The sequence below is a fragment of the Mesoplodon bidens genome (genome assembly GCF_964165515.1).
Source record: "Mesoplodon bidens genome assembly, chromosome: 18".
Lineage (NCBI taxonomy): Eukaryota > Metazoa > Chordata > Mammalia > Artiodactyla > Ziphiidae > Mesoplodon > Mesoplodon bidens.
Window position 1 is genome coordinate 21,826,595 of NC_138175.1, and position 24,027 is coordinate 21,850,621.

The 24,027-nt window shown below is 40.6% G+C and overlaps 1 long non-coding RNA gene and 1 pseudogene across 7 annotated transcripts in view; one reads left to right on the forward strand and one right to left on the reverse strand.

The window, feature by feature from the left end:
- LOC308605650 overlaps nucleotides 1-24,027 on the reverse strand; it is a 541,064-nt gene that overhangs the window by 515,100 nt on the left and 1,937 nt on the right. For 5 of the 6 annotated variants that reach the window (XR_014013722.1, XR_014013723.1, XR_014013724.1 and 2 more), the window contains exons 2-3: nucleotides 21,448-21,501; nucleotides 20,518-20,601 (exon numbers count right to left, since the gene is read on the reverse strand). This is a non-coding gene — a long non-coding RNA (uncharacterized lncRNA). The remainder of the gene's footprint in view (nucleotides 1-20,517; nucleotides 20,602-21,447; nucleotides 21,502-24,027) is intronic. The other variant, XR_014013727.1, reaches the window with a different exon arrangement.
- On the forward strand, nucleotides 17,605-19,145 carry LOC308606512 (large ribosomal subunit protein mL37-like; annotated as a pseudogene). The gene is made up of 2 exons: nucleotides 17,605-18,448; nucleotides 19,065-19,145. The product of its transcript is annotated as a large ribosomal subunit protein mL37-like (transcript).

The following is a 24,027-nucleotide window of genomic DNA, read 5'->3' on the forward strand; positions in this document are numbered from 1 at the left end:
ACACACACACACACACACACACTGGAACACAATGGAATATTACTCAGCCATAAAAAAGAATAAAATAATGCCATCAGCAACATGCATGGCCCTAGAGATTATCATACTAGGTAAATTAAGTCAGACAGAGAAAGACAAATATCATACGATACCAGTTATATGTGGGATCTAAAAAAAAGATACAAGTGAACATATATACAAAATAGAAATAGACCCATAGACACAGAGAACAAACTTATGGTTACCAAAGGGGAAAGGGGAGGGAGGGATAAATTAGGAGTTTGGAATTAACATATACATACTACTATATATAAAACAGATAACCAACATGGATCTACTGAATAGCACAGGGAACTATACTCAACATTTTGTAATAACCTACAAGGGAAAAGAATCTGAAAAAGAATATATATATATATATATGTGTATATATATGTATATATGTATATATATATATATATATGTATATGTATAACTGAATCACTTTGCTGTACACCTGAAACTAACACAACATTGTAAATCAACTATACTTCAATAAAGGATTTTTTAAATAAATAAATACATAATTTGGCTTCTGGGACACCACTCGGTTCTCTTCTTACATCACTGGTCATCACTTGTCAGTTTCTTTTTCGTGTTTTCCTTCATTTTCTTTAAATAATGAAGAATCCCAGGACCGAGTCCTCCTTTTATTTATCTAGCTCTACCTAATACCTAGGTTATCTCATTCAACCCTTTGAATGTTGAACTCATGTGTTTATCTGCTTATTTGATTAAACATCTCCAAATTATTCCATCCCAAGCCAAATTCCTCGTTTTTTCCCATCCCACCCTGAAATTGGTTCCGTCTACAGCTTTTTCTTGGTAACTGGCACCTTCATCTTACTATCTTTATCTGTCTTTATCTCAGTGCACAAACCTGGGTGTCAGGGCCGAGTCCTCTTCTCGCCTCACACCCCACTTCAAATTCATAAGCAAATACCAACAGATCCATCCCTGAAATATTTTAAATTTATTTATTTATTTATTTATGGCTGTGTTGGGTCTTCGTTTCTGTGCGAGGGCTTTCTCTAGTTGTGGCAAGCGGGGGCCACTCTTCATCGTGGTGCATGGGCCTCTCTCACTGTCGTGAAGCACAGGCTCCAGATGCGCAGGCTCAGTAATTGTGGCTCACGGGCCCAGCTGCTCCACGGCATGTGGGATCTTCCCAGACCAGGGCTCGAACCCGTGTGCCCTGCATTGGCAGGCAGATTCTCAACCACTGCACCACCAGGGAAGCCCCCTTTTTTTAAAAAAAAATATTTATTTATTTATTTATTGGCTGCATTGGGTCTTCGTTGCTATGCGCGGCCTTTCTCTAGTTGCGGCGAGCGGGGGCTACTCTTCGTTGCCGTGTGCAGGCTTCTCATTGCATGGCTTCTCTCATTGTGGAGCATGGGCTCTAGGTGCACAGGCTTCAGTAGTTGTGGCTCGTGGGCTCTAGAGTGCAGGCTCAGTAGCTGTGGCACACAGGCTTAGCTGTCCCGTGGCATGTGGGATCTTCCCGGACCAGGGCTCGAACCCATGTCCCCCTGCACTGGCAGGCAGATTCTTAACCACTGCGCCACCAGGGAAGCCCCATCCCTGAAATATTTTAAATCCAAGCATTCTTCATGTTCCCTGCTGCGATCTTCGAGTCCAAGCTACTCATTTCTTACCTGATTCTGTTTTGCCTACGCTGCTCCCAATCTCTTCCCCTCACAGCAGCCCGAATGACCCTTTTAAGATCGATCATGCCACACTTTAAGCTCAGAATCCTCCAAATGCTTTTTATCTTTTTCAGTAAAAAAGCCAGAGTCCTGAAAATTGCCTACAAGGCTGATGTGACTCCCCTGCCACCAACCGACCCCGTGACCTCCTCTCCTACGACCTACCCCCCTCACTTTTTTTTTTTTGCAGGGTTCAAATATTATGTTTATTATATAATTTTTTTCATATTTTCATCATGTAATATTCCTTAACTTTATCTATTTATTTATTTTACATCTTTATTGGAGTATAATTGCTTTACAATGGTGAGTTAGTTTCTGCTTTATAACAAAGTGAATCAGCTATACATATACATATATCCCCATATCCCCTCCCTCCCGCCCTCCCTATGCCACCCCTCTAGGTGGTCACAAAGCACCGAGCTGATCTCCCTGTGCTATGCGGCTGCTTCCCACTAGCTATCTATTTTACATTTGGTAGTGTATGTATGTCCATGCCACTCTCTCACTTCGCCCCAGCTTCCCTTTTCCTATTACTCAGCCATAAAAAGCAACAAAATTGAGTTGTTTGCTAACATATATACATGGAATCTAAACAAACAAACAAACAAACAAAAGGTTCTGAAGAACCTAGGGGCAGGACAGGAATAAAGATGCAGACGTAGAGAATGGACTCCCTCACTTCTTTCAAGTCACATTTGCTTCCTTTTCTCCCTGAAGACTCCAAGTACCTCCAGGGCCTTTGCATCTAGGGTTCTCTCTGCCTGAAAGCTTGTCTCCAGTTACCTACCTGGATAGCTGCCCCACTTCCTTCAGACCTCTAGTCAAACATCATCTTTTCTATGAGGCTTCTAAGACCAACCCATATAAAATAACCCCAATAGCACTCTAGTCCCTTATTCTAGTTCGTTTTCTCCAAAGGAGTTTGATCAACTAACATACTATAAGTTTGTTTCTTTCTCATACATCCTCCCCTCTTTATAATATAAGCAGCACGAGACAGCAGTTTGGTCAACTTTATTCACTACTGCGCGTGGAACTGTGTCTACAATGTCATAACCTCTCCATCAATGCCCACTGGAAGAATAAACAAATAAATGTACTAATCATCTATGGTCATACAGACTATATACACAAATACTAACATCACACGTGACTAGATTTAGCATTTGTGTATATTTCCTTCGTATCTTTTCCTACCTATACACATACCTTGTTTGTTTTTCTATTCTTTTGTCTTATAGAGTGGATATCTTATATATATATATATATATATATATATATATATATATATATATATATATGTATATATATTCATTCCATTTTATATTCTAATTGTTTCACTTAACATGAAAAGCAAACCATTTTCACACATTAAACTTTTCATATATGAGTCTTTCAATGGTGAGGTAACCTTTCTTCAAAGAGATGAGTCAGATTTTACTTATCCATCTGCCCATTACTGGACATTTAGGTTCTCTCCATTTTTTACTTCACTCTTCTTATTAACAGGATAATAAGCATTTTTACCAAATAATTTTTTACTATTTCAAATAATGTCCTTAGGATCGGGTGAAAACAGAATGGGTGGGAGGGTGATGAATTCTCTGAGTTTTAAGAGATTGTTTATATAGCCTCCCAGAAGGGTTAAACCTACTTGTACTCCAATACTGGATTTCCTTGGCCAGCCTTGACTTTATGCTGATATGAATGTATAGCCTTGGTAAACTCTTTTCTTATATTATTAATGTATTTAGTCTTATTAATTCTCCACTCCTAGCCATTTCTAGAAATACATGTCTTAGTCCTATTTCCAATGCTCCAGAAATACAGTGATTTTTTTAAAATCAGTTTTCTTAAAGGAGTTGGATCACCCTTACCTTGATGGTCAGTGAGGCTCACGCTTTTTCATATGGAAAGTGCATGACATGGAGTAACTTGGCTATTTTTAGTACCACTCTGCTTCCAGAACTTTAACCTTTTCCACCAATCTTTACATGCTATGCTTTCCGCCTGCCTAATCAATTAATATGAGTATTCATATTGGGTTGCATTATTGAAAAAATGGTTTTCACAATAGGGTTTTAGGCCTCACTTTGTCCACACACCAGTGTGGACATCACTATGTTGTCTTGGGAAGAACATGGCCTTTGAGTTAGTTGGGTGTGGATTCGAACACCAGCTCTAACACATTCTAACTCTGTGACCTTAGACAGGTTGCTGAGTCAACCTGAACTCAGCTTCTTCACCTATAGGAACAGTAGCAGGAACTGATAGGGCTGTGGTCAAAACTGAATGACAACTGAATGAGAACAGTATATAAAGTTCTTGGAAAATTATAGAGTTGTTAGCTCTCTTTCCCTTTGTTCAACCAACTGTAGATTATTCTTTTGTTGTTGTTGTTGTTGCTACAGGGGTCCTCCCTAAAGGAAGATTACACAGACTTACACTGTTAAACTCTAAGGGCCATGTGAATTGCTCTGGCCAATGAAACACGGGCAAAGCAATGTGTCACTTCTGAGCAGAAGCTTGGTCAATCACGCCTTGCTGTACTCTAGGTAATGACAACCAAAGGAAGACTGCTCTATTAGCCTGAGTCCCAGACTAAAGATGACAGAGGACAGAGCTATAGCTGACCCTCAATGGACATGCAGCATCCAAGAAAGCAGAACCTCCATTTTCTGAGTCACTAGGATTGGGGGCATTTATTATCACAGTTTAATTTTAGCCTAACCTGACAACCAACCCCTACAATAAAAGAAGCATCTAGCGTGGCTCCCCACTTCAGTAACAAAAAAGAAGCATCTAGAGTATCCAGGTGAAAAAAATGTAAAGCAAACTAAAACACACACACAAAAAGCCATGCTAAGTATGGCCAAGGTTCTTTGTGAGTTATTAAAATTATTTATAGATGTTATTTGCCCTCAAAGAGATCACAATCCATTATTTCAGCATATGTTGTTATAAATTATCTCTTTTCTGTTCACACAAGGGAAGATGCTCTCTGACCTGGAAACTTGAAGGAGATGTCAACAAAGGTCCTTCTGCCAAAAGGGTGTGGAGTGAAGAGAATTTTTTTTTCTCATTGTATCTACATCATACCCTACATATATCCCAAAGCAACGAGCTCACTGCAGTGTCTGTTATTGTACAAGGACAAAAAGCAATTCCACAAGCTATTTTAGTTTTCCTAATGGAAAAACTAGATGCTGCAGATGAAAGAGTTATTAGGAAAATAAGTCTTAGCTATTCTATAAAAGCATCCAAAATGCACTGCACATCCTGGCCAGTCCATCAGCACTGCGAAGGTGCACATTAACAGATAGGATCTCTAATCAAAAGATATCTTATATTTCAAGACTTTTTCCCCAAGAAAGTAGCCAAAGAAGAAGAGCCAGAAAAGACACCTGAAGTGAATGTGTTTTGATGCATCTGTTTGATGCACCTGTTCCCAACAGCAGACAGAAGCTCTGCGGCTAGTGTTCACCCAGGCCACTCGCCCAAGCTCTATTTTCTCTCCCCCCTTTCCTGGCATTATGGTTCCTTGTCTCCACTCTCAAGTTCTGCTTTTGATGATGTGCTTCTCTGTCCCTGATCTTTGCCATTTCTTCTTCTTTTGTTTAAATGTTCAATTGTGATAAAATACACATAATATTAAATTTACTATCTTAACCATTTTTAGGTGCACAGATCAGTACTGTTGTCCAATCAATCCCCAGAACTTTTTCATCTTGCAAAACTGAAACTCCATACCCATTAAATAACAACTTCCAATTTCTCTCTCCCCAGTGCCAACAATTACCATTCTTAGCTTCTGTTTCTATGAGTTTGACTACCCTTGATACTGCACGGAAGTGAAATCACACAGTATTTGTCTTTTTTGTGACTATTTTACTCAGTATAATGTGCTCAAGTGTCCTCCGTGTTATAGCATGTGTCAGAATTCCCTTCCTTTTTAAAGCTGAATAATGTCCCATTGTGTGTATATATGACATTCTGCTTATCCATTCATCAGTTGATAGACATGCGGGTTTCTTTCACCTTCTGCCTATTGTAATTAATGCTGCTGTGTACATGGATGTGCCATCCCTTCTTAATGCTGACTTTGTGCAGAACCTCAGCACAAGATAAAATGAGTTTGCTCTTCCCTCCCCAGGTGGTCTGGGTAGGGATCAAACATTGGAGCTGGTAATGGAGTGAGGTGATGAGGCACTTGCCTTGGGCATAAAGTCAAAAGGGCTCCAAAAAACTCAGCAATCAAGGCCCATAGTATTTCAATGCACTCTTTTAAAATACCAAAATTCATGCAAAAAATCCATGGTAGACAAACTATCAAAATTTTATGTAGAGACAATAACAGTAACTACTGTACAGAGCCATATTAGCACCAAAAGCAAAAGAAAAACATTAGTAATATTGATCTTGCCTTTATTTAAAATTTGTCATTTTGTTCCTCATGGATTTTTTGCATTATTTTTTTAAATACTGCATTAAAATATTATCTGGATTAGTGACCTTTTTGGTACCTTCATAAATGGTGTGACACCCATGACAAGAGCCTCCCTTTCCTCGCCCTAGTCCCAGCCCTGTGGAACAGATTAGAATTAGGTGCTTATGGTCCCCACTGGTTTTATAAAGTCAGATCAGACCAAGCAATAGCTTCTTTATTATTATCTTTCTAGACTGAGAAACAGGCCAAGTACTATAGCTTAAGTCATCATCAATCTTGCCCATGACCCTGCCAAATACATCATTCTTTGAAACACCCCTTTTTGTGAAAATAAATTTTTCATGGCCAAATTGGTTTTGTAAGTGATCAGCTAAACACAGCTAAACAGATATTACTTGAGAAGGTCCAGGAATATATGCTGAATGTGCTACTATATACTTATGTGCCAATATACGAGTCTTTTAGGTAGGTGGAGGCTGTATTATATTCATATTTGAGCAAGAAAGCACATTTTGAAGCACAAATCCAGCTTGGACATCCAGAGAAATGCCCAGACAATCTTGGGGAAGAGATCTCAATAAACTCGAAGTAAATGCACACAGCTTGTGAAAAGGTAAATTGATAATAGGCATGCTGATACAACCTAAAAAATGGTGTCACAACAGAAAGTTGAAAATAGCTCACTTGCTACTCCAGGGAAAGGAAGTTTACATTGGGTGATTTAACATCCTCCTGTTGTTAGATAACACACAGCTTCACGTAGGAGAGAGCAGGACAAATGTGAGTTATTGTTCACAACCCGTTTTTGGCTGATAGACTTTTCATTGACAGAAAAGTACCATTTTGCTGATCTCCTTTTAACTTTCATAAAATCATCATTTAGAGTTGAAAGACAGGGTCAAAGCTGGCTTTACAAAAAGGTAGGGAAATGAAATTGATTAATTTTAAGGCATGGGAAAAGGCTTCTCTCTCAGCATAATAATGGCGAAATCCATTTCACTGGGTGAGACAATGCACAGGCGTTTCTTTTTATTAGATATTGGCAGATCAGTGGTCTTAAAGACATCCCATTATAGAGTAGACAAAGTTTATTGGTTGCTCTCCATATGCCAGCTCCTGTGCTAAGCACTTACGTGGATTATCATTTTTAATACATATGACGGTCCCATGAGGTAGAAATTATAATTACCCCATTTTACTCAAGAGGAAATTGGGTTCAGAGAGGTTAAGTCACTTACCTAACTCACAAACCTAGTAAACGGTGGAGCCTGGAGCAGAAGCGAGGCAGTCTGACTCACTTTGCCTCATAACCTCTAGAGGCTAGAACCTTAAAACCTTTGCGTACTAAGTATCAGCAAGCATTAAGTTGGCATCTATCTGGGAATACAAACCATCTGGCTAGGAACAACTTAAATAATGCTATCTTGAAAGAATTAAAGAGTAACAAAGGGAACTGGTGGCAGGACTGTCAGCAGCAATCCAATAGGTTCACATTTTTTCATGCGCACAATAGCCGAAGAGAAAACAAGAACAAGCACCCCATGCCACAGTGGAGTTGTCACAGTAAGGGCATTACTTCCTACGAAAACAGAAGATTAAATCTATCTATACCACATCACAGCCACAAACTTCCAGAGAAGGAAAGAAAGTTAGAGGTAAATGATTCTCAAAACCTGACTGTGGTAAAGACATTCACTCTCCTCCCAAAACCTATGTCCCACTCCTCGTTTCTCAGCTCCCTTCCAAGAGGGCCATGGGGTGAGTTCTCACCAAGGTATTTGTCAAAGATTTAAGAACTACTACTGCATGACCTTTCAGCTCTTCTCTTTGCCTCTTGCAGGAACATAAATGGCAGAGTCAAAGAAGGAGTATCTTGGATGTTTCTGCAAAGACGACACCTTCTGAATAATATTGCATCGTATGTGTGTACCACGTCTTCTTTAACCTTCCATCCACTGATGGACACTTAAATTGTTGCTGTATCTTGGCTATTGTAAATAATGCTGCAATTAACATGGGGCATGCAAAAATCTCTTCAAGATTCTGTTTTCATTTCCTTTGGATATACACCCAGAAGGGGGATTCCTGGATCATATGGTAGCTCTATTATTAATTTTTTGAGGAACTTCCATACTCGTTTCCAAAGTGGCTGTACCAATTTACATTCCAACTAACAGTGCAGAAGGGTTTCCTTTTTTCTACATCCTCTTGGAATCTAAAAAAGCCATACTCGTAGAAATAGAAAGTGCAACGGTGGTTACCAGAGACTGGGGGGAAATGGGGAGATGCTGGTCAAAGGAAACAGACTTCCAGTTCAAAGATGAGTAAGTTCTGAGGATCTAATGTACAGCATGGTGATTAGAGTTAATAATACTGTATTATGTATTTGAAAGTTGCTAAGAGAGTAGATCTTAAATGTTCTCACCACAAAAAAGAAATGGAAATTAATTATGTGACATGATGGAGACGTTAGCTAACCTGTGGTGATAATCTTATTGCAAAACCTAAGTGTATCAATCAACATGTTGTACACCTTAAAATGACACACTGTTATACATCAATTATATCTCAGTAAAGCTCGAAAAAATAAAGGAAAAAATGAAAAAGAGGACATCTTCTTTAGAGAGTCATCCAAGCAGTGGATTTGTTGAGTAAGAATAAAATTTAATGTGATATGTTTCTGATATTTCATGTTTAATTTGTTACCACAGCATTACATAGCCTATCCTGATAAATACATGGTATCAGGATCACGTAGGGAGCACACAAAAAAATACAGGTTTTAGGCCCACACATCAGTCTACTAAATCAAGGATGGAGCATGAATCTCTGTCTTTACACAGCTAGGATATTCTAATGATTAGCACTTTAAAAAAAATACTGTTAGATGTCAGCTTCCTGCTTCCTCTCCAAACCCTACCATGATTGAAACACACACACACGAAAGTCCACATATGTTGGAGCTAAGCCTTGGGTATTCTAGTACAGTATAAGGAAGAGCATGGATTTGGCTACCAGCTTTGCTATTTATTACTGGCCTATTTATTGGGCAAATTATATAACTCTACTGAGCCCACTTTTTCTCATCTGGGAATTAGAGATAAAAACAGCATCTACTTCTGGGGTGATGGAAATATTCCTTTCTTGATTAGAGTATCAGATACACAAATATATATATATATTTGCCAAAACTTATGAAGTTATACAGCTAATATAGATGCATCTCATTGAATTAAAGTTTTTGTTTTGTTTTGTTTCGTTTTGTCTTTTGCGGTACGCGGGCCTCTCACTGTTGTGGCCTCTCCCGTTGCGGAGCACAGGCTCCGGACGTGCAGGCTCAGTGGCCATGGCTCACGGGCCTAGCTGCTCCGTGGCATGTGGGATCTTCCCGGACCGGGGCACGAACCCGTGTCCCCTGCATCGGCAGGCGGACTCTCAACTACTGCACCACCAGGGAAGCCCGAATTAAAGTTTTATAATAATAATAATAATACACCAGTACCTACTAGGCAGAACAGTGAGGATTAAATCAGATAACCATGGAGAACACTTAGCCTGATGTCTGGCATTTTTTTGAAGTCTGGCTATTATTAGAAAATAGTAGCTATTATTACATTTATATTATATGCTATGTGTTATGGATTATTTATTATGTATCATTATCAGAATATCCTCCAAAGTTACACATATCGAAAGCCATAGATTTGAGAAGGTGGGAGGAAAACTTAAGACTATTTTAGACTGAATTGTGTTCTCAAGATGTATTTCTTCATGTTTTAAGTGCGTAAATTCTCTTCACCAAAAGTATTTCAAAAAGCAAATTTCATACTTACTCTGTGTCTTACAGAATGCTTTGAATTCATACCTCAGCTTATCCATGACTTATAATTTTGCAAATGGTGCATGCTCCAACACACAATATATATTTTGTTGTGCCTCTGCTATAATTAATCAAGCAAAAAATGAGTATTATATTTCCTAATGACGACTTTGTGCCTGCAAAGAAAAACCTTTGCCACAATGTTAATGTATCTATATGATCGCCTGCATCAAAATGCACAATCCTTAATTCTAATTTCAAGCTTTAATTGCTATAGGCCATATTAATAAGGGATTTTTTTAAAATACACTTTCCGTAGGTTTTCTCTTTAAGAAATGCTACGTAGTATAATGATATGTGACACCCAGAGAACAACAGGATAAAAAATACCAAGCATTACAAATGTGTTTGGAGAGAGACAGATTAAGTTCCTACAAATTTTAATTTACTGGAACACAAAAAAAATGCACTTAACAATAAAAGACTTTAAGAATAAGGCAAAAGTTTTTGAGTAAGAAATGTGTGAAATGGAATATAGATTCTTCCTTCAGGCAGACCCCAGGGAATATCTGAGTGTTTACTGAGCTTCTCTTCTGTGCCTTGTTCTGTGTGAGGAAGGCAAGATTCCTTTCCTAAGAAACTTACACTTCACATTGGGAATGTTACCCATAGTTGGGGTTTTGATAAATTGCCAGTCTCCTGTCTCTAGAACTCAAAACAGTAGCAACAACACACACAACAAGCTCAAGATTAAAAGCCTTAAAATAAAATAAGTGATGAGTATGATCGTCACAAAGAGGTAAATGACTCTTAGGCAACAGAAAGATTTGGCTGTAGCAGAACTGCTTATATTAACATATTTGAAGAAAAGTGCGGCTATCAAAAGAGAGAGGAACAGGAAATGATAGACAGATTTACAATGTGTCCCAGCAATGTTTGGGGGGTGAAACAGAGGCCAGACATGCCCACGTGGACCCCTCTCCCTTTGACGGGGCTGATCCTATTGCAGGGGTGGTGCACAGTGTCTGAAGCACTGACAACGTGGATCATCCCTGTGCTCTCCTCCGTCATTTGTGAGGCTCCCCAAAATCTAATTATAACAGGTCTTTTCATGCAATTCCCAACACACACACACACACGCACACACACACACACTCTCACTTCTTAGACTTTTCATTGTTACCAACTTCACTAATGTGTTTAGTTTCTTATGACTAGTGGATATAAGTTGGCTTTCCCATAAGAAGATAGTAAGCACATGTTGAGTATTTACTATTTCCATATAGTTTACATTTTCTTTTGGTTTAATACTCTTAAAAACCCTAAAAGCTTGATATTAGTATTCCATTGTTATGTGTAATCCAAATGTCCCCTCCACCTTTAGTTTATAAGCTGCTTTCTCACTGATATCAACTCCTCTTTAATATCCTACCCCTCCCAAACAATTCAGTGTCATAAAAGCATTACCAAACATGACAGAACTGACGGAAGGTGTTTGGCAGGAAAATGAAGATGAGGACTGAACACGGCATCTACATAGAAAAAAAACTCCGTCAGACATTCCTCTGCTCCACAGTCGCCTCCTAGCTTTGATGCCAGTGGTGTCACCTGAAGTGGTGTGATGTAGCAGCCTGGTACAATTTAGACTCTGACTCCTGATTTTTCATCTCTCCACCAGTCAAGGTGCTCAGTCACAGCAAAAAAATTCTCCTGGAGCTATAGTGTCCTTGAGAAGGCAATTTGGGAGCCACATTGAGTGTCTTCTTGCTGCTCACCACCCATACCACATATTATTTATTTCTTCAAAACACATATGGGGCCCCCTCTTAAGAAAAACACTGGTGAATGAAGTTTCTTCCCTGCCTTACAATGAGATTGCGTGCTTCTGTTTTGTCCAGATTCAGTGCATTCTTCACAGTTAGAATACCCTGTAAAGCTGCTTAAGACCTCCAGCTGGCATTTCCCTAGTGATACTGTAACTTGCTATATGCATCTCTTGCCACTTGCACAGGAAAGGAACACAGACTCAAGAGGGAAAAAAACCCAGTAGTACAAGACAGCACATGATCCGGAATCTAATTTTGTGATGCAGAGGATAACATCTACAGGATCTTGAGAGAAAACACCATGAATCAGAGAAGTGAATAAAGACTTTGTTGGGGTGCAGGTCCTGAAAGATGGCTGGAGAATGTATGACACATAAAGAGAACATCGTATGCATAAAAAAAAGAAGGTGCGTGTACTTCTTATATATTTCCATAAATTATTCCACTGAGGCTAGCATAATTATCTGAGTCAGCTCCTCCAACTTGGGTTTTTAAGTCCCTTGGGGGGAGGAGACTATCTCTATTGAAATTGCTTACAATCATTTGTTTTCAGATATCTTTTATTTTATTATTCTTGATGCACTGACAATATCTCCAAATCTTCTCACCAACTTTGATTTTCCAATTCCTATTCAAGTTCTTCCACTTACCCTACATAGGTCCCTTTTGATTTCTCCTTTGGAGAAGATGTGTGTGAGCCATACACATAAATTGACCTGTTCTCGTGCAATTGTGAGGCAGCTCTTCCTATGAAGGATGCAGTGGCCACAGAATTAAGTGGATTCATCATAGAAAGAATTCAACAATCTGTCTTTGATAACTGCAATTTACACAACCAGAAATGTACACCTAGATGCTCAAGAAAGAACATTTCAGGAACAGAGTACCACTTTTCCCCAAATTAAATCTGATGTAAGCCTAGGATTATCATATGTTATTCCTCTCCTTTGATTTCCTGTCCTCGCCTCTTCTTTCCTCTCTTCTCTTCTCCCCCACCCTCTCTGTAAAACAGACAGGTAACTGATTTTGTGGTGAGACATACATGGGCTTGAGCGTTACTATCTGGCCAACCAGGAGCTGACAGTTTCACCGCCCAGAGCTTCCGTCCCCCACAACTGCAAAATGGGGTTGAAAGCATGGACCATTCAGGATTGCTGTGCAGGTTAAATGACATAGTGCATGCAACATGCAGAGTGTCTAGCAGAGGGAATATGTACCTTTTACACAGTAGCTACCCTGCAAATAGTAATAGTAATAGTAATCATAGTAGTGGTGGTAGTAGTAGTTTTACCATTAGTAGAAATAAAATTCTTTCCGAGGCATATGGTACTCCAACTAGACTTTCTACAATTTCTTTAAAATTTATATTTAGATGAGATCATGGTGGTCCTGTAGTATCTTCTCCTACCCACAGCAGAAGACCCCTGTGAAATATGATAATACCTGTCAGGGGTACGGCCAGTCTGAGTTCCTGTGCCTGACGTGAACCAAAGCCTCTGTTCTGAGGAGCACAAGATCTAGTGGCAGAGACCCTTCGGGCCAGATATCTGTCCTTAGACTGAACAGCATTTTCTCTCCCTCCCTGAAGTTTCTATCCATCAGTCCCAGTTTTGTACCCTCCCAGGGCCAAGCAAGATGAATCCAATCACTCTTCTTCATGACAGTGCTTTAGATATTTGAACGAAGTGATCATGTGCCTCCAGAGCATTCTCTTCTACAAACGATACAGCCTCAGATCATTTCTCCACGTGGCTTACATGCCAGGCTCTTCAATGTCCTGACTGTCAGTGTGACACCCAGGACTGAAAACTCTAACACCGTCTATGGAAGAATACAGAGGGCAGAGAGCCACCTGTGATCTGCACTGTGTGTTTAACAGTGTGGCTAAATAAGTTGTCAATCTCTTTGTGTTGAAAACTTTGTGTGGAAAACTTATCAAGTGTATGATTAAGTAAAACATCCAGATCTATGATGTGTGTGTGTTTGTACAGGTAAGTTGTATATGTGTATGTGTATTTATGTATATGTATGTACACATATATTTGTGTGCATATTTCTTGTCCTCTCTCTCTCTCTCACTAGAAATGATCCTTGTTAACAGCTTTAATCTCACCTGCAAGTTATGAGATTTAAATGAGTCTACATGTAAACTGCTTACATGGATCAGATGACTATAATGCTACCTATTCTTATTTTGTCTTCACATGCATTAATATGGTCTATTTGCCAAGGTCTGCGACAGGTTCTAGAGATATTGATATATCTGGGAATATGTATCCCTAAATTATGTTTAAAATATGGCCTCTGCCCTTAAAGAAATAAGAGCCCTGGGAGAAAAAAAATTTTTTACATGATGGGTCAAGTACTGTACACTGTTCCTGACTTAGGATGTTTCAACTTCACAATGGTGCAAAAGTGATACATGTTCAGTAGAAACTGTACTTGGAATTTTGGATTTTGATCTTTTCTGGGGCTAGTGATATATGGTCTGATAATCCCTCATGCTGGGCAAGGCAGCGAGCCTGACGCTCCAGGTCAGCCACCCCAAAACAAGGGTAAACAACCAATACACTACAACCATTCTGTACCCAGACAACCGTTCTGTTTTTCACTTTCAGCATAGTATTCAATAAATTACATGAGATATTCAACACTTTATTATAAAATAAGCTTTGTGTTAAATGAGTTTACCCAACTTCAGGCTAATGTAAGTGTTCTGAGCACATTTAAGGTAGGCTAGGCTCAGTTATGATGTTCTGTAGGTTAGGTTATTAAACGCATTTTCGACTTAACAATATTTTCAAGTTACGATGGGTTTATGGAGACATAACCCCACTGTAAGACAAGGAAGACCTCTGGAATTAGGCACGTGGTGGGGTGCACAGAACACAAAGGAAGGATACTAAGTTCATACTGGCAGCAGGGGAGAGAGATGGGCAAGGAGTATCAGGAAAATATTTCTGGAGGATAGGACACCTGAGCATGGAATTTTCAAAGAATAAATTGGAATTAGCCAGAGCATAAAGGAGCAAACTTGTTTTAAGCAGGGGGAGGAATATATGCAAAGAGGATGATGCTATGGGCATCTGAACATGGGCAGAGTTGAATAGGTTTCCATGCATTTGGCTTCAGGATATAGATGCATTATGAGATGTTAAATGTCCAGTTTATAGGAAGTTACCACCCCAGCAGACTGAATGCTTGTCAGTTTACATCTGAGAAATACCAGCGCATATTGGAATGAGAAGGCTCTAGGGAGACACCCAAGCTCCACAATGTCTAAGCTGTACCAACCTGGACATACAGCTTATCACCTGGCATTACAGTTTCTTCATCAGCAAAATCAGTGTAATTACACTCAGCAATAATATAGAGAAAGCACCTCCTTTCTAGTAACTGCTTAGGATGCTGCTGCTACTACTGCTGCTCACTTGTGACATGATATTTAAAACAGACACTGGCCAAATAAAATGTATAAGTATTCTAGAAGTCATGCTGTTAACAAAAGGAAAGTAAAAGATGTTTATCGTGGAAAAGCAATTACTGGGTGCTGGGCATGAGGGTGAGAAATAGGGTTAGGAGGAAAAGGCTGGAAAGGACTAGCTGCTATTTTCAGCTGCCTTTCTGCTTTGAAATCATACCTCCTTACAAGCGTTGATCTGGATAAATCTATTTGTTCCACCAGAATCTTTTGTAACTACACAAACTTTTAGCTGGAAAAATAATCTTACTTCATTTTATACATCTGCCACATCCAAAACAGTTTTATCTGATGATTGATTATTTTATAGCACATCTTCCAACGTTTGCTTCTGTGACTCAACTGACATAAAGAAAATAGACTGTCTGGGTGCATTTTCCCCTTCCATAGATATAAGAAAAGCAATAGGAGGAGAGCAAATCAGACTGTAAATACACATGATAAATTTTGCTTCTGTTGATAAACCTTTCATAGTCAATCAAGAATTGCTTGTACTGGGGACTTCCCTGGTGGCACAGTGGTTAAGAATCTGCCTGCCAATGCAGGGGACACGGGTTCGATCCCTGGTCTGGGAAGATCCCACATGCCACGGAGCAACTAAGCCCATGTGCCACAACTACTGAGCCTGTGCTCTAGAGCCCGTGAGCCACAACTACTGAGCCTGTGTGCCACAACTACTGAGCCCACGAGCCGCAACTACTGAGCCTGCGCACCTAGAGCCCGTGCTCCGCAACAAAGAGAAGCCACCTCAGTGAGAAGCCTGCGCACTGCAATGAAGGGTAGCCCCCGCTCATTGCAACTAGAGAAAGCCTGCGCACAGCAACGGAGACCCAACGCAGCCAAAAATAAATAAATGAATAAATTTATTTAAAAAAAATATATATATATAAAAGAATTGCTTGTACTAAAGACTAAATGATGATTATATGTCACATAGTAGAGAACTACTAATGTAATTTGGGCCAGTTAATGGATTCTGCTTTTCCTCTATTTTCCCTTCATATTCTATACCAAATCTCTTTACAGAAGCTGGCCTGACATACATGATTTCTTTTCCCCTCCTCTTTGGTCATCATCCCTCTTCGAGGATGCCTTCTTTAAACATCCTCTTTGGCAGTAAACGTTAGCAAACGTTTATTGAACACCTACCGTATGCCTGTATGCTTGAGAGACAGTGATGATGTATCAGTAATTATTGGTCTCTAAATGTCTCCTGCAGAGGGACAGTGGTGGGACAGACAAGCACTGGGGATAATATAATAATACATAGGGGATAATAATAATACACTGTAGCAAAATCAAATTGTAGACAAGACTGTCGGAAGGGAAAGGTCAGGAAATATTTTTCTGAAACGTTTGATGCCTTAGTTCAATTTTGAGAAATGAAAGCTAATGAGAAGTAGGAGTGAGATGAGTGAGGAGGAGAGGGGAAGAAAAACACCTTCACTGAGTATTTACTATATTCTAGGCACTACGATGTATCACCTTTCTAACTTACGGCAATTCTCTGAAGGAGGTACCAATGTTATTAGATGTGGAAAATGAGGATCACAGAGGCAAAGTATCTGCCAACAGCAAGTAAGGGCCATAACCAGAATTCAAACTTGGGCAGCTCAATTTCCAAGTCCATCGTCTGTGTCATGGAATCCTGCTCCCTCCCCTGATAGGAGCACAGAAGGAGAAAATAAGATGAGCAATGGTATGGACACTTTAGGTAAGAAAGTGGACAGGTAAAAATCTTTGGAGGCCATGAACAGCAAGGAATTGTTGACAAATGGCCCTGAGTGGCAACATCAGGGGACCTGGCTGACCTTCGCACTGACCTCTGGGGTAAACGGAATGCCCTCCGGGTCCTACCACTTGTGTTTCAGGGCAGGACTACGACTGACACAGAATCAATATAAATGTGTCCTTTGGACATACTTTTGAAAAATTGTGCCTGGAGTGAAGGTAATCAGTAACCATGGGCTTTCAGAGGGAAACAGAAATGTAGAAATCTTTCAGCCAAACTCCTCATTTTAGGCAAGAAGTGGCTCAGAGAGAGGAAAGTATTTGTCCAGAGTCAGAGTCTGCTCAGAGCTGAGGGATTTCTCTTTTTAACTAATTAAACATCAGGTGACACTGTCTTCCTGACCCAGGAGGGTATGTGAGGGCACAGGAAAGGAGAGCAGCCTAGTGCCCAAAATGATTTCATGAAACTGCAGGTTGGGTTCCCAGCAGGCCTTGCGCGCGGGAAGATGGCAGCGTCCTGGTGGAGGTCTTGAAGAGATCGGATCGGTATGGCATTGGCATCGGGGCCAGCAAGGCTAGCACTTGCTCACCCTAGGTGGCTCGGTCTTGGGAGCTGCGGGGCCCCAAGACGTGGGGCGTAAGAGTGGGGCATGCGCTCCACACGGAAGCCCGAGCCTCCTCCCCCAGACAGGGTGTACGAGATTCCTGGACTGGAGCCCATCACCTACGTGGGGAAGATACACTTTATGCCTGGTCTGGCGTGGCGAGTCTTCCCACCCTGGGACCCCGGCTGGAAGCACCCGAAGTTCTGCCACTTGCCCCCGCTTCACGAGCACCCGCTGTACAAGGACCAGGCCTGCTACATCTTCCACCAGCATTGCCGCTGCCTCGAGGGCGTAAAGCAGGCCCTCTGGCTTACCAAGACCAAGTTAATAGAAGGCCTTCCTGAGAAAGTGCTTCGCCTTGCTGACGATCCAAGGAACCACATAGAGAACCAGGATGAACGTGTTCTGAATGTGATCTCTCATGCTTGTCTCTGGCACTCTAACGACGACATCCCCAAGAGAGAGACCTACTGCCCAGTCACTGTGGACAGTCTGATACAGCTGTGTAAATCCCAGATTCTCAAGCATCCTTCTCTGGCCAGGCAGATCTGTGCCCAAAGCAACACATTATCCACCACCCGGAATTGAGAGTCTGCTCTTATTCAGGTCCATGGTTCCAGTGGAGCCCAACTGAATGCCAAGGATCCTCTGCCCCCACCCCCAACGCCAGGAGGAAGTAGAAGCTACTAAGAATCATGTTCTTGAGACCTTCTATCCCGTATCTCCCACTATGGGTCTTCAGGAATGCAATGTTTATGATGTGAATGATGATACAGGATTCCATTTTGTGTGTGTGTGTCTCTTTGTGTGTGTGTGTGTGTGTGTGTGTATCTCACATCTTCTTTATTCATTCATCTGTTGATGGACACTTAGGTTGCTTCCATACCTTGACTATGGTAAATAATAATGCTGTGAACATTGGGGTGCACAAGAAAAGACCCTCAACATCACTAATCATCAGGGAAATGCAAATGAGGTATCACCTCACATCTGTCAGAATGACTATCAACAAAAAGATAAGACGTAAGTGTTATTAGCAAGGATGTGGAGAAAAGGGAACCCCTGTGCACTGTTGCTGGGAATGTAAATTGGTGCAGCCACTATGGAGAACAGCATGGAGGTTCCTCAAAATATTAAAAGTAGGACTACCATATGATCTAGCAATTCCACTCCTGGGTATATATCCAAAGAAAATGAAAACATTAATTTTAAAAGATCCATGCATCCCTTCTTTCTCTCATCCACTTGAAGCCACTATGCTCTTCATCAACAAATACAATCAGGTCACTTCTGCTTAAGACAAAAAAAAATTCAACAACTGCCCATTGCATTCAAGATATGATTCACGATTCTTTCCTTGTCCTACAAAGCCCTGGGTTATCTGTCTCTGTGTTTCCTCAAAGCTCATTAAGCATCAGTCTTACGGATATTTTTTAGCTCCTCAAAAGTTCCAAATTCCATCTTGCCTCAATGCCCTTATGTAGTCTATTTCTTCCATGAATGTTCATATTCTCTCCCTACACTTACCCTAACTAGCCCGTCTGCATCTTTTAATTCTCAGCTTTGATTCATACCTTTAAGGAGACCTCCACTCACCTCTCCTTACCACCTCTCCCATATAAATTAGTTCCTAGTTATATTCCCTTGTAGACTCTGAGCAATTAAGTCACATTTAATTATTCATTTATTAGCAAACTATTCGAGTAAGCTGTCCAATTTTCTGAGCTTCCCTGTTCTTACCTATAAAATGGGCCTAAGAATACTTGCTCTGTAGAATAGTTGTAACGATTGAAATTAAAGTACTTCATAGGCATTAAATGAACAGCTGTTAAAAGTGTGATTCTTTAATTCCCCCTGTGCCCAGAACAATACTCTTTGCAATGGGGAATCAATCATTGCTTAAGACCCAGAACTAAAGTGACTGTCAATCAGAATAGAGAGACTTTTCTGGAATATTGTTTCCAAGGAGAAAGCTCTTGGGCCACCTGTGTAAAATACTGCATTCCATTTTGACCTACCTTTACTCTATGGAAACATCACTATTACCTCTTAGTCACCAAAAAGACAACTGAATAGGGAAAGGGAAACACACAACCACTAGATAAAGCACTGAAATAGTCTATGCTGTGTAAGTTCATCTATCTTAAGCTGAGGACACTAAAGAAAGATTTTTTTTAAGCCTTCTCCATCAGCTAAGGAACATTTCTGCCTTCCCTTCTCAGCACTGATAGTCAATGTTTCAACATTCATGAAAATTGGAACACAGAGCTCTCAAATCCTGTAGTCTAAATTGTAGACTATTTGCAAAGCAAGCCGGTACCAATCTTGAAAATACTTCCAGTGGTTCTCCAGGAGCACAAACATATTTAAATGCACCTATTCACAAGTTTAAAAAGTAACGTAAATGTATGCACATTCGAACATTGAAATAGCCCTCTGTGAGGCATTTTATTAAACCAATTTCTTCATCCATACAACAAACAAACAAGAATCAGAAATCAGAATCAGAACTGTCATTATGCATACCTGTAATTCATTTTAAGAAATTCATATGTTCTAGAAAAGCTGTCTGCACACCACCACTTTGTAAATTCGATTATATTTTTAAAAGCACTAAACAAGGTAGCTATTTTAATTAGCTTTCGAATAAAACCTTTGGTAAAATGCAGAATCATTTTGTAGTGTGAATAACCAGCATCATTAAATTCACTTGGTAAACAAGGGACACTTGCACCACATTTAGATTCAAGCAGATGATTCATCTGCTCTTGGTTTGGGGATTCATTCATTCAGTTAGCATTTTTCATGCATATATTATTCATGTATTCATTCTGCAAATATTTACTGAGTGCTTACCATATGCCTGGCACAGTACTGGATGCTCGAGACACAGGAGTGAATGAGAGAGATGCTGTGCTTTGCCCTCCTGAAGTTTATAGCCTGATGGAGCAAGATGACCAATAAAAACATGTAAATTAAAATATGTAATATGATGTCAAGTACATATATGTTATAAACAAGAATAAAGCAGACTAAAGGGATAGAAAGTGGTAGACTATGGGGGATTCGAGCATCGAATGGGTGATTCTGCTGGTGAGAGAGCCAGGTAAATCCTGATTAAATAGGCAAAATGAGGGAGCAGACCAGGAAATAGGGGCAGGGTGCTTCAGGCAGAGGGCAGAATAAATGCAAATGTCTTGAATCTGGAGTACACGTGCATTTGAACAACAACAAGAAAATAAGTGTGGCTTGAGTGATCAAGGGAGAGATTGGAAGATCAGCAAGCTAGTCAGGGGCTGGCTCAAGTTGTAGCATCTACACTGTGGAATGGAGGCATGCAGAGACAACTGTTCTCAGCAGCAGTAGGGGCAAGGGATGAGTGACCCTCAAATCCACAGATCTCTGCCCATCATGGAAAGGCATGGTTTTTCCATATAGATCAACATCCTTATATCTTTTCGCTTATATCCTCCTTCTTCCTCTCTTACTTTCTCCACTTCTGCTGACTTCCCCTTCCTCTCTCCCTTACCTCCTTTCACCCTTTCACCTTTTACCCTTTCATGAAAACTTTTTTGTGTCCCTACTGTGTTGCAGGCACTGTGCCTAGGGATCCGATAGATGCCCTCTGCCTTGGGTGTAGAGGAAAGTTCCTCTCTCTTCCCCACACATCCCCAAACATATCAAGACTAGAATCTGTTGCATGAGTTTCTCCACTGAAAGGGCAAGCTAGTGGGATGACTTGTGACTCAAACATACATAGGCTGGAATCCCAGTTCCAGTACTTACCAGTTGTATTTATATTGAGCAGGGCATATAATTTCCTTGTCTCAATTCTCTCATCTGTAAAATAAGGATAATAATACATACTTTGCAGGAATGTTTTGAGAATTTCTAGTTTTATATATAAGTTGGTGATTAATATTATTAATTATTTCTGCTTGCTTTCTTCCTTTACAACTGGAACTTCAAAGTAAAGGAAGGACATGGTTACAATTTGGTAAGACACTGAAATCGCCTTCTGATCTTGTCTCCTCTAATGTTGTAGAATATTGTATTCATGATTATAGGATATAACCCATGGGACCTGACAACCCAAGATGACCCAGAATGGTGGCATGATGGAAATCTGTTTCTGCTTGTGGGAGAGTGCATTAATGGCTCCAACTCTTTACACATCTCTGTATTCAGACTCTTTGCCATGCAACTTCTGAAGCTTCTTCCACTAAGAAAGCAGATTTTATTTCTCCACCCCTTAACTTTCAATCTGGCCATATGGTGTGCTCTGGCCAACAAAATGAGATAGAAAAGATAGTTTCCAGTTCTCAGCCTACACCTCAAGACACCGCGCATACTTCTGCTTGGCATCTTGTGCAGTGGCCATCACCATGACAATATGCCCAAGCTAGCCCTAAGGAGGAGGATGAGAAATACAGGAAGCTGGGTGGAGTTACCCCAGCCCAGCCCCAGCCAACCCACAGATGTATGAGAGTAAATAACTGTTATTTTAAGTCACTGAGTGCTGCGGTTATTCATACCCTAGTATTACTGTGGTGATATCTGACTGATATACTGGCCTTAATTTAATAAAAATATTTCTTAATTAACATTATCAGTTAATCAAATATATTGATTGGACTTCTAATGCTGGAGATACAGACAAAAGCCAAAAAAGGTATCATCCCTGCCCTTGGGAACTTAGAGTCTAGGTGAGAGGGAAAGACAGAGAAACACTACAGATAGAGTTAAAGTGGGTTATGTTTGAGAGAGGGGGGATTCTTGGAGTCAGGGCTTAGCCTGAGATGATTGCCTGACTGCTCCTAGTGGTGGAAAGAGGAAATGCATCTAAGAGATGTTTTCAATTAAACAGAGTCTGACTTAAAAACTCCAGAATTTCAGCTCTGGAAGTATCCTCCTCAGAACTTATGTTGAGTAAGCTCTCATTTACAGCCATGGGAACTGAGGCTCACAGAAAGAAAATTACTTACCCAAGGTGATTCAGTGAATTTGCAGATCTAGGACATGAACCCAGGGCCCCTGCTCCCAAGGTTGGCACATCTAATTCTATATGACTCATGACAGGCCTTACAGTGTCAGTAAATTTTGTGTGTGTGTGTGTGGTACGCGGGCCTCTCACTGTTGTGGCCTCTCCCGTTGCAGAGCACAGGCTCCGGACGCGCAGGCTCAGTGGCCATGGCTCACGGACCCAGCCGCTCCGCGGCATGTGGGACCCTCCCGGACCGGGGCACGAACCCGTGTCCCCTGCATCGGCAGGCGGACTCTCAACCACTGCGCCACCAGGGAAGCCCCAGTGTCAGTAAATTTTGAACTGCTAAAATATTCTTGACCAGAAGTTTTATTACTAATATCATTTATAATAAGATTAATCTCCATCATTATTATAATTCATGCTGTAACATGACTCCTTTCTTGCTCAGGTGATTTAAGGTGTGACAATAATCAGACCTCATAATTAATAATAGTAATTAATAACTTTCATTTATTGAGGCTCTGCTTTAAGCACAGTGCTTACTGCTCTAGGTACATGGGCACATTTAATCCCTGCAACAATCTAGGCACAGATAACAAGCCCCATTTTACAGAATTGGAAACTGAATCTCACAGAGATTAAAGTCTTTGCTAGTAAGCAGCAGAACCAGGAATCAGACTCAGATCAAAGGCCTGTGGTCTCCCCACTTATCTCTGTGGCCTCAGCTGCGGGAATCTCTATCTGAAATGCCTGGTTCAGAAAAGGCATACCTGTTCAATCTTTCTCAGTGTTCTCCCTCTGCCTAGGGAAGGCATGATGCTGGCCTACTGCAATGTGATAAAACCATCTCCCTCTTTGGATCCTGCCTCACTTTTTATACCATTTACCAAAGGATGCCTCTAGAACAGGAAACTTTGAGAAGGCCTGAGGTAGCCTGGGGCTTCTAAGTGAAAACAAGGAACTGACTCAGCAGGGCCTGGCTATCTTCAGAGTGTGAGGACAGACGCATCAAAGGGATGAGAGCCTGGTAACTTTGATGAAGGAACCAACAGGAAATTACCAGCCTCTTGCTGACAAGGACAAAGACAAGAAAAGGCCCATTTGAGCCTCATCTCTGTCTGAACTGGAAGAGTCAGGAAGCAGAAGGGACTGTTCAATCCTGCCTCCAGAGCAACCCTGAACCCTGGCTTCCTCCCTTGAAGAACAAGGTGAAGGAAAGGTGAGGCAAGTTAAGATAAACACCCAAACTTTTGGCTGCTGGATGAACTGAATCTTTTAATTTAAACTGTCAGTGGGTTCTTTTTTTTTTTCTTTTCCTTTTTTAATCCAAACTGTAATCACACAGTACTCCACCCAAGTGCTTGATATGGATTTCTAAG